This window comes from Perca flavescens, chromosome 7 (assembly GCF_004354835.1).
Source record: "Perca flavescens isolate YP-PL-M2 chromosome 7, PFLA_1.0, whole genome shotgun sequence".
In the NCBI taxonomy this organism is placed as follows: domain Eukaryota; kingdom Metazoa; phylum Chordata; class Actinopteri; order Perciformes; family Percidae; genus Perca; species Perca flavescens.
Window position 1 is genome coordinate 11,473,609 of NC_041337.1, and position 10,316 is coordinate 11,483,924.

Below are 10,316 nucleotides of genomic sequence, written 5' to 3' on the forward strand. Positions count from 1 at the left end.
CTATACCGGATCCTGACTACTCTGTGCATAGGAACATCACAGCAGGGTGTTGCGGGATGTAACGTGGCACTGCAGAGCATGGGTGGATGCTGCGGATGCAGCAGGACGCAGCAGGATGCGGCCGGGAAATGCAGAGAATCGCAGAGCTATGCGATTCTCTGCAGTAAACTCCCCAGAGCTAGATACAAGTGGACATCATTTGACAACACTTTCAAAACAATATCAGCAAAAGGCTGTCTCACAGAGAAATGCATAGTAAGATAACAAAATTGTCACTTACTGAACATTTTAATTTTTTAAACATGCACACACACACACACACACACACACACACACACACACACACAGGTCACAAACAAAAATACACATAACGCCTTTTGTCATGGCGGGTGAATTTTTAGGGGCCAAAGAAGCACAGTGACGAGTTAGAAAATAGTATTAAGTGAATACATTGAGTATATGTTGCTACTCCATGGATAAAAGTATCAACAGTTGCAGTCGGATTTAAATGTCTATCCAATGTCTAAGTGCGATCTAATTACTGTTTACCTGACCTTACTGCGTTGTGCCTATTGTTTTTTCAATTTTTGCTTCCTTGTATCTCTCTCTCATTTGTCTTTTATTTCCCTTGCCAGCCTCGAGTATTGGCACACCTCAAAGGGCGTTGAATGTTTAGCAGGTGAAAAGCAGATCAAAGGTGCAGCACGGGGACAAATATGTCATTATCTGGAATCATAATTTATTCTGCTTGATGGGTGTGATTTAGGACATATCTTTTCTGAGTGTAATTTATAGCATTTCGGTGTCAAGTTAAGATGCCATTTGTTGTTCCCTGCCTTGTCAATTAAATTAATTAAAGTCAATTGTATGGGCATCAAGGAAGTCAGAGTAACACACACACACACACACACGCACGCACGCACGCACGCACGCACGCACGCACGCACGCACGCACGCACGCACGCACGCACACTACTTTGGTAAAATCTATTTAAGGCCACTGGAACCACACCTATATGTAAGCATAGGTGACTGAAGGTGTTTTTAGACACAGATGATTTAGGCATGCTCTGATATTAGTGTCAATTAAAACAAATCTAAGCTGTGCATTCAAAGTACCGTGACTTTTTTCTATTCAGCACAAGTTCAACTACAATAATATGTTAGTATACTGTTTTCATAATTGTACCTTTTTAAATTTCTTGTAAAAAGGAAATTGTACAAAGTAGTTTTAGAAGTTTACTGGAATTTTTGCAAAAACATTACCTTACCCAATATAAAGGACTGTATTGGTCAATTGAGGGGATTGTGTGAAGTCTTAGGTATGTAACTAGCACAACCACTTTCTTCTGCTCCATTGTTTTATACTACGGAGCCCCTAAGGGGACATGAGCATTCATGTGCTCACACGAAACTTTCATGGATTCACGTGAAACTTCCATGTGCGCACGCAAAACTTCATGTGCGCACATGAAAGTTTCACATGAGCACATGAAAGTTTCGTGTGAGCGCATGAAACTAAACTTTGGGACAGGCTTTATAACAGTGTAGCAGATCATACTGTAATAGTAAAGCCACTGTAGAGCCGTCAGAAAAGTGTGACTCGCTCTGAAACGTTTTTTTAAACCTTTTTGTAGTGTTCCCTGGACATAAACCAGTGAGAGCCATTAAAAAGAAATAAATGATTATACATTATAGTTCTGTTAATGATCATGGTGCTGCAGCCTCAGAATGGGATTAGTATAGCTTACTTTTTCGCGCGCAGGATTTCACCTAAATGAAATTATAGGTTTAATACAATTCCAGTTTTCACCAGTAATATTATAAGTTAACTGTGATTAAATATGAAATGAATACACTGTTAATGCTTACGCAGTGACTCGAGCAGCAATTTTTCCCCACACCAATTCTCTCTCGTTTGCAGCAGCAACCGCTGTCTTGCTTTTTTAACGAAATGCATGTTCAAACTCGCTGTTTGTGCGCATGAGTATTTCCGCCGACCCGTTTGTTTGTGGTTGTTACCATGGTGAATCGTAGAATCATGGCACCATTCATGCTGCCTTTTTATAGTGGTGGTGCACGCGAGTAACCCTGAGTGAACCTACTCCGAGTTGATTGAACCAACTCAAATCAGCTGTTCTGGAACTGAAAACTGAGTTTCCCATCTCAGGGTAAATCAACTCAGACATTAGGGTTAGACTCAGAGTTTGTTAAACCTTCTTCCTGAAACGGAGCCCAGGACTCCTTTTGTTTGTATTTTTCCATTATATCTTATATCTTCAAACGAACCAGTGCTTCCGTCTCTGCATTTTGGGTCCGCTATTCTCCTGCAGCCCTAACAAACAGCCAGCAGAGTCTTCAGCTTCACACTTTGTGTGTGTGTGTGTGTGTGTGTGTGTGTGTGTGTGTGTGTGTGTGTGTGTGTGTCAGCGAGAGCGATTGAATACAATGGTTTAACAAAGGCCATGGTTCCAGGAGGATAGTAAATATCATTAGTAACACCTGTGCTGAGCTACTGTATAATTCAAAGCTGCTGTTTGACATTTCCGACAAAGACAGGACAAAATGGAAAAGGGCCTACATAATTAGTAGTAGTAGGAGTAGTAGTACTAGTAGTAGTAGTAGTTAAGGATGTAGCCACAAGGCTGCACTGAAAACGCTGATATAAAATGTTTACAGTGTTTAAAGTGCTTTTGTATATGAGATTCAGAGGCCAATCACAAACGGTGTGTGTGTGTGTGTGTGTGTGTGTGTGTGGCACTCATTGCCACGGTGATTGGGGTACAGTAAGGGAGTGGCAGACAACATCGTTGACAGGTCAATAAGTTAATTCAATTGAGATTATACATCTCAAATTCTTTCTTTAATTCAAATACTCTATACTCAAATACTCTACTCTAATTCATTGATGTGGTTTTTATGTCTGTGGTTTCAAATATATCCGACACAGATCAAATTATATAAATTGCACTCTCTGCCTGTTTCCAGAAATGCCTTGTCATACAGTAGTTTGTAGATCTAAATATATATATATGTACGTATGTATGAATATATTTATATCCTGTCGATTATATAGTAATTGCTACAGTGCTGTAGTTTCATATTATAACTACAACTAACTTTTTCAACATTTTGACCTAAATTGATGTATGAAAAGTGAAAAATGTGGGGGACAGAGCATTTTGTTGAGATGATTTTCAGTGGATGTTACAGCCCCTCCCCACTCTAGGTGTGATCGCATACACTTATGCTATGAATATATGTATATATATCTAAATATAAATATATATATATATATATATATATATATATATATATATATATATATATATATATATATATATATATATATATATTTATATATATATATACATATATCTATATATATATGTATGTTTATATGTTAATAAATAATGTGTTATAGTCTCGTTAAACTAGCTCCTTATGTGCTCTACCAATGCAAGTACAAAAATGAATGGACATTAAACCCTTACTCAACAGTCCACAAAGTCTCACGACAGGTGAACATTGCAGAGTAGTTCATCTTACAGTAGCTGGCTCTGAAGTCAAGAAATGTTTGACGAATACATTTTGCTCCTCTGTCTTTGAATTCATAATCAATTCATCTTTGTTTTTTTTTGCAGCTTTTTGCCACACCTGATATACAAAGATAACCAACATAGAACAACAAAACCAAAATAATGTGCCAACATGTATCTGGGAATCTTAAAGTATTTTATTGATTGATCATTTCATTTTTATCAACTTATTCATTTTTGTAGTATGTATTTACATTTAGACACACAGCATATACATGTATGAAATATGCAACATCTGTGTCATAATGTAAGACAAATTCAATCATGCAGTGGTTAAAAATAAACAAATGAGAACACACCCATACGATATAGTGAGATACCGTGAATTGTGTATAGCGTTACACCCCTATTTTCAACATATAACTGAGAAGTGAAAAATCCGAAGAAAATATATAACACCTTTGACAATGTCTCCTTTGTGTTAATATGAATATGTATTGCCACATTATAGACAGAGAAACTATTCCTGTCCACAAGTTTTAACTACATAAATTCTCTTTCTTTCCATCACAGAAGTTCCACATGCTTTGGTGGCTCACTGCTTTTTTTGGGAATAGCTACAGCAGCTGCATTTTTGGTTGAAGACCAGATTTGATGGGCAGGTTTGGAGGTAGGTTCTTCCATCCCAACAATTGTAAAAAGAAGATGGGTCAGCACGGTTAGTGTATTGCCCATTGCTCTTTCCATTACAGAAGTTATTGATTGGTGGTGGATTGGTTGTGGGATAGTTACAGCAGCTGCATGTTGGGTCAAAGACCAGATTTGATGGGCAGTTTTGGAGGTAGGCTATTCCATTACCACAATTGTAAAAAGAATGTGGGTCAGCAGGGTTGGGGTATAGCCCACTGATCCTTCCATTACAGGGGTTTGGCAGCACTGCAGCTGTATCTGTGAGGCCAGGATAACCTGAAGGAATCAGATCAGAGAGTCATATTGTGTTAATTGTTCTTTAACCCTGATCATAATTTAATATCCCTGCTGAGATTTCTAAACAGAAAGAGCATACATTTGCAATCTGCACAATATATAATAAAGTCAATAAAAGGTGATTACATTAATATGAATTACATTAAATTAAATACCCACTAACAACAACCACCGCATGACAGGATAGGATGTAAAGTTTAGAATTTTGGTTACCAAGAACCAGAAGATTATGCAGGTGGCTGAAAAACGAGTTGCCCTGTTTACATAATTGTCCACCTTTATTTATCTGCTAGTGCTATTGATTTTGTTTAAAGCATGTAATGAACTTACCCAAGCTGGCGATGATCAAACAGAGACCTACAAAACAAAGCTTAGGAGATCAGTTTACCTAAATGAATGGTAATGGTGACACTGTTTTCTGTAAAGAGCTGAATTAAATGCAAATTTTCAAAAGCACCACAAACAAAAAGTCACTGTAATCTCAAAGATATAAAAAAAATGGTAAACAAAACAAAAACTATCTGCATGGCTAGATACCACTGGAGGTAAGTGAGAAAATATTCATTACAATAACCTGTCCAGTGGGCCTTACCTGCAGTTAGAGTGAGTTTGCACATGTTGCCACTGTGTAGACAAGAAGAAATAAAATTGTATTAAAATGCATCTGAAAAAATATAAACCTGATTCAAAAACAAATCCTCGCCCTAAGCTAATATTAATAATATTATTAGCAAAACTATTGCCACACAAATTGCATTTCACGTTGGAAAACTGCACATGTTTCCTGTTCAAAATGGTCTCAGAAAGTAGGTCAGTTTCATATTCTGCGGTGTGTCTATCAGTGCCACAAAGCAGTTTGTGGGTTTACTTGGAACGCTTATTTTCATACACGCTACATACACAGCTGATGTGTTTTTGCATTTAAGACATAGGCAGGAGTAATTGATGTAGTCCACACCCAACTTAAACAATACATGTTGTCCAAGATTAACAATTAAGTTCTTCCTACAACACAGATTATTTGTTTTGTAAAAGAAATGTTTCATAGCAGGATAATTATTACTCAGCATAGTTTAAGTATCTGCTTTACCCAAATCAACTTTAAAGTAAAGTCATAATATTGGCACGAAAACGCAACTGTACATTCACATAGTCAGACCCAAGCTCCTGCTTGAGAAATTATACCATTTTACAGCACCAATGATGTTTTCACTTACCTTTATATTATCAGGATGGTGGGTAAGATTCAATCAGTGATTAATCAGCACCTGTAAGCATTAAAGAACACAGTAAAAACTTGAAATACACCAATGTAATTAAAACCGAATGAAATTAGTAATCAGAAGTTAGATCAAATATGAATTAAAACATTATCAAAAGTATAGGGAGGGGAAAGGATATGGTTCTGGGATCAGGAGGGATTTGACTGAACAGGTTGGTTACGGTATGATTATAATCAATCAAGTTAGATTAATAATTGCCTGTTTCATGCAGAAAAACTTCTTTATGATGATCACATGTACCTAATTGGGACCACAAATAATAATAATAATAATACTAATAATACTACTGCTACTACTACTACTACTACTACTAATAATAATATTAGAAAGCTACACCAAAATAAAAAGAGAAAAGTTCTGCACAGTGCCTTCTAGTTCACTCCCTAAAATGTGTTTAGTATAGTCTGTTAGAGATTTAGCAGGTAGGCTATAGCAATATACATAGCAACAACAAAAAAAATCACATAAATGATAAATGTAGTTTGTCAAAATCAGAGTAAAAGGGATACTTACAAATATAATGGTGAAAGAAGCGTATTGTGTTTGATGGCTGTCTGTTGGATGTCTGACGGATGTGTGGCTGAGCTTTTTTATATTGGTTAGACAAGGAAGCTGTTAAATAGGTTGCGGTTTAATACTCCAATGTTGCAATGCCCAAAGTAATTAGATGCTGATGAAAACTAGGACAACAGATCTAAGTCACCTCATGCCAGGCCCAAGTTCAACATTTTCACCTGTAGTTCCTGGCCAGTTTCTAATAGAATTCCTATAATCACAAATATTTTTTAAACGACATCATACGCAAGATGTGTTTAATTACAGTAATCTGACAGCATGTGACTATTAACTAGGGAGGGGTAATTGCTGCATTGTTGCATGGAATTGTTGCAATGTCCTGATTATACTCTGTTAATTGGTACAAAAATCTGAGTCACCTCATACCATGCCCTTGTGACTTTCCTTTGTGATTTCAAAGTGTATTTGCAGATATAGCATGATGCCACCATGTTTAAATTTCTCTCTGTTAAGAAGGTTTTCTTTCGGGGGACTGAGAACCCTCCAGTCATCATAAGTAACGTGCACTAGAGTCAGACCACTTACAAAAACTTGAAATTGATAGATTAAGCAAAGTATGTAGCTAATGTATGTAGGTTAAGAACAATAAAACGGCGGTACACAACACAGCGGCCTAACTTTGTTTTTATACCTCCGCGTCTGCAACAGCGTGATGGGAGGCATTATATTTTGGGGTTATCTGCACATCCGTCCATCCGTCCATCCGTCCATCCGTCCATCCGTCCATCCGTCCATCCCATTCTTGTGAATGTGATATCTCAGGAACGCCTTGAGGGATTTACTTCAAATTTGGCAAAAACGTCCACTTCAACTCATGGATGAACTGAATACATTTTGGTTGTCATGGGTCAATGCCTCTGTGTCCTCACAAACATGTTTATGGCCATGACTCCAGAGTTCCTACGTTAATAAGTGTCTTTATCATCATAAAGTTTATGATGTGATGACATTTTATATCCAGAAGATTAAAAATCAACCTCACTGTGACACACACAAAAATGTGTTTCTGGCCTATATCCAGCATCATAACTCAGAAGGGGAGATTGTAATCATATTTCATTTTTGGTCGGACACTGAATTGGTGACGCTAATCTTAAAACTGTGGTGATTGTATAGATCGTCTGTGCTACGGGCTTAAGATGTGGGTAAAGCATTCAGGTCCAAGGTTCTTGCATAATCCCACCCTCTTCATTTTCTGTTTCTGGTTATCAACCAGAAGAGGGAGCCTCTTGTTCCTCTATCCATTACAAACTCATTGGATTTGCTGATCTTGAGCTTCAGATGATTGCCTTTGCAACATATGACGAAGCTCTCCTCTGTACTACTCTGTAAAAAAAGTCTCTAAGTGAAGACAGCATGTTTCTCACTGGAAATGATTCACTGGAATCATACATGTCAATATAGTGATAGCTTGCATTTTGCCAAAGAATACTATCCAATCCAATCCACTTTATTTATATAGCACAATTTTAACAAACACAAAGTTTCCAAAGTGCTGCACAAAAGATAAAACAAAATAAATAGATAACACAATAAAAGCACAGAAGTACCCAATATAAAGATAAATGAAATACAAATTAAAATAAAATTAAATAAGCAAATATGCACATAACATCAACACTCTACCTGGTGTTAAAAGCCAAAGAAAAGAGGTGGGTTTTAAGATGAGTTTTAAAATTAGACAGAGAGGAGGCCTGTCTAATGTGCGCCTCTGCACATGAGACAGGCCTCTTCGACTTCGGAGTCCATTCCAAAGTTTTGGAGCTGCAACGGCAAATGCTCAATCCCCTCTGAGCTTGAGCCTAGCTTTAGGCACCATCAGGAGCAGCTGGTCAGCTGACCTGAGAGATCTGCTGGGAGTGTAGGGGTGTAGCAGCTCAGAGAGGTAAGGTGGGGCAAGGCCATTCAAGGCTTTAAAAACAAATGAAAGAATTTTAAAGTGAATCCTGAAATGGACGGGCAACCAGTGGAGTGAAGCTAAAATAGGTGAAACGTGCTCATACTTTCTTGTGCCAGTTAAAAGACGTGCAGCAGCATTTTGAACTAGTTGAAGACGAGCAATGGAGGACCCACTAGCCCCTATGTAAAGTGCATTACAGTAATCCAGCCGAGAAGTCACAAAGGCATGGATTACTGTCTCAAAGTGTTGTCTCTGAAGGACTGGTTTGATTTTTGCCAGCTGCCTTAACTGGAAAAAGCTAGACTAGACCACAGCTTTAATCTGGCTGTCAAATTTGAGATCATTTGAGATTCAGAAAATTCAAAGACATCCAAGCTTTAATGTCATGTAAACACTGTAGCAGTGGGTTAACAGAGTAGGACTCTGAGTTTTTGAGGGGGACGTAGATCTGGCTGTCATCCGCATAACAGTGAAAGGAAATGCCATGTTTGCTAAGAATGGAACCAAGTGGGAGTAGATACATATAAAATAAACTGGTGGGTGTATTGCTCAAGAGCCAAGGAAGCGCAGTGTCGAGTTGAAGTTGTTTGGATGAGCGGTTCTGGAGAAAAGGCAAGCAGCAGTACGGAGACCATGCAATCAGCCCGTTTCAAACAGGCACATCTTGCACGGGCACTACACTACTGTATAGGTGAAAGGAAAAGAAAGAAGTAGACAGAGTCAAGAACCAGTAATATATGAATTACCAATCAGTTTGATGACAATTCTTTTTTTAATTTTCAAAAGATAGCAAGCTCTTCTTCTGGAAGATGGCCAGCCTGTCTCAAATTATGAAAATGAATTTGAGAATTACATTTATAAAAGTGGAAAGAATGTAAATTCATGTTTAAACCCATATATCCGATAAATACTGATAACATAAGCTACTACAACTACTATTTCTAGTCATAGTTCTGTTTTCTTTATTGTTACTATAATTGCCACTGTTCATCGTACCCCCAACCATCACGGCAAACGCCCGTCCACCAAGAGCCTGTGTCTGTCTGAGGTTTCTGCATAAAGGGACATTTTTTCTCACCACTCAAGGTTTCTGCCTAAAAGAAATTTTTCCTTGCCACTGTTGCACTAAATGCTTGCTCATGGGGGAATTATTGAAATTGTTGGTTCTTTGTAAATATAGTGTGGTAGTTTATCTGTAAAGTGTCTTGAGATAACTCTCGTTATGATTTGATACTTTAAATGAAAGTGAATTGAATTGAATTGAATTGACATATTGTCCTTGTGGTCTTCAAATCAACTGGTTTTAGAAGTCCCAAGGTCAAGGTATAAACGATGGGGTGATCAGGCTTTTGCAGTTGCTGCCCCGAGGCTCTGGAACAAGTTACCCCCTGATATTTGCACTATTACAGTTCTGTCAGGTCCATTAACTCAAGAACAACGCAGACAATAAAAATGCTTTAAGAAATTTTATTGAATAAATTACGAAATAAATTACAGCGGTATGGCTGTGTTCAGCAGCAGTAATAGGGGACGCACACACAGTTTAAGACTGGGAGAGCTAAATTATTACATATTATTACATATTCCCCCTATGAACAGAGCGGCAACGATGACATAGAAGCGTATGTCACGTTATACACAACAAGGTGGAGCTGGGTAGGAGGTGGGTTGCATAGATGCGAGCAGCAAGCAGTTAGGAGCAAACTAAAGCAGCTTTAAGGGAGCTGCTTCAGCTGATGCAGCTCAGCTGAAAGAGCTCCCTTGCCAGCCTCAAGTATTGGTGCACCTTACAGGGGGTTGAATGTTTAGCAGGTGAAAAGCAGATCAAAGGTGCAGCAGGGGGGACAAATATGCCATTATCTGGAATCATAGTGTATTCTGCTCACTGGGTGTGATTTAGGACATATCTTTGATGGGGTGTAATTTATGTGGCATATCCGTTTCCGTATTCAAGTTAAGATGTGTGGTGGCAAATTTTGTTTTAACCATTATTGATTAATGATTTTAACCATTTTCTTCTTCTTGTTTAAA

At 37.9% G+C, this 10,316-nt stretch overlaps 1 long non-coding RNA gene across 1 annotated transcript; it reads right to left on the reverse strand.

Annotated features, from left to right (window-relative positions):
- Positions 1–3,714: 3,714 nt before the first annotated feature.
- LOC114558428 (uncharacterized) lies at positions 3,715–6,390 on the reverse strand. The gene is made up of 5 exons (XR_003692958.1): positions 6,323–6,390; positions 5,744–5,794; positions 5,119–5,150; positions 4,857–4,883; positions 3,715–4,505 (listed from the first exon to the last, which is right to left on the reverse strand). It is a non-coding gene; the product is annotated as an uncharacterized LOC114558428 (long non-coding RNA).
- Positions 6,391–10,316: the final 3,926 nt, after the last annotated feature.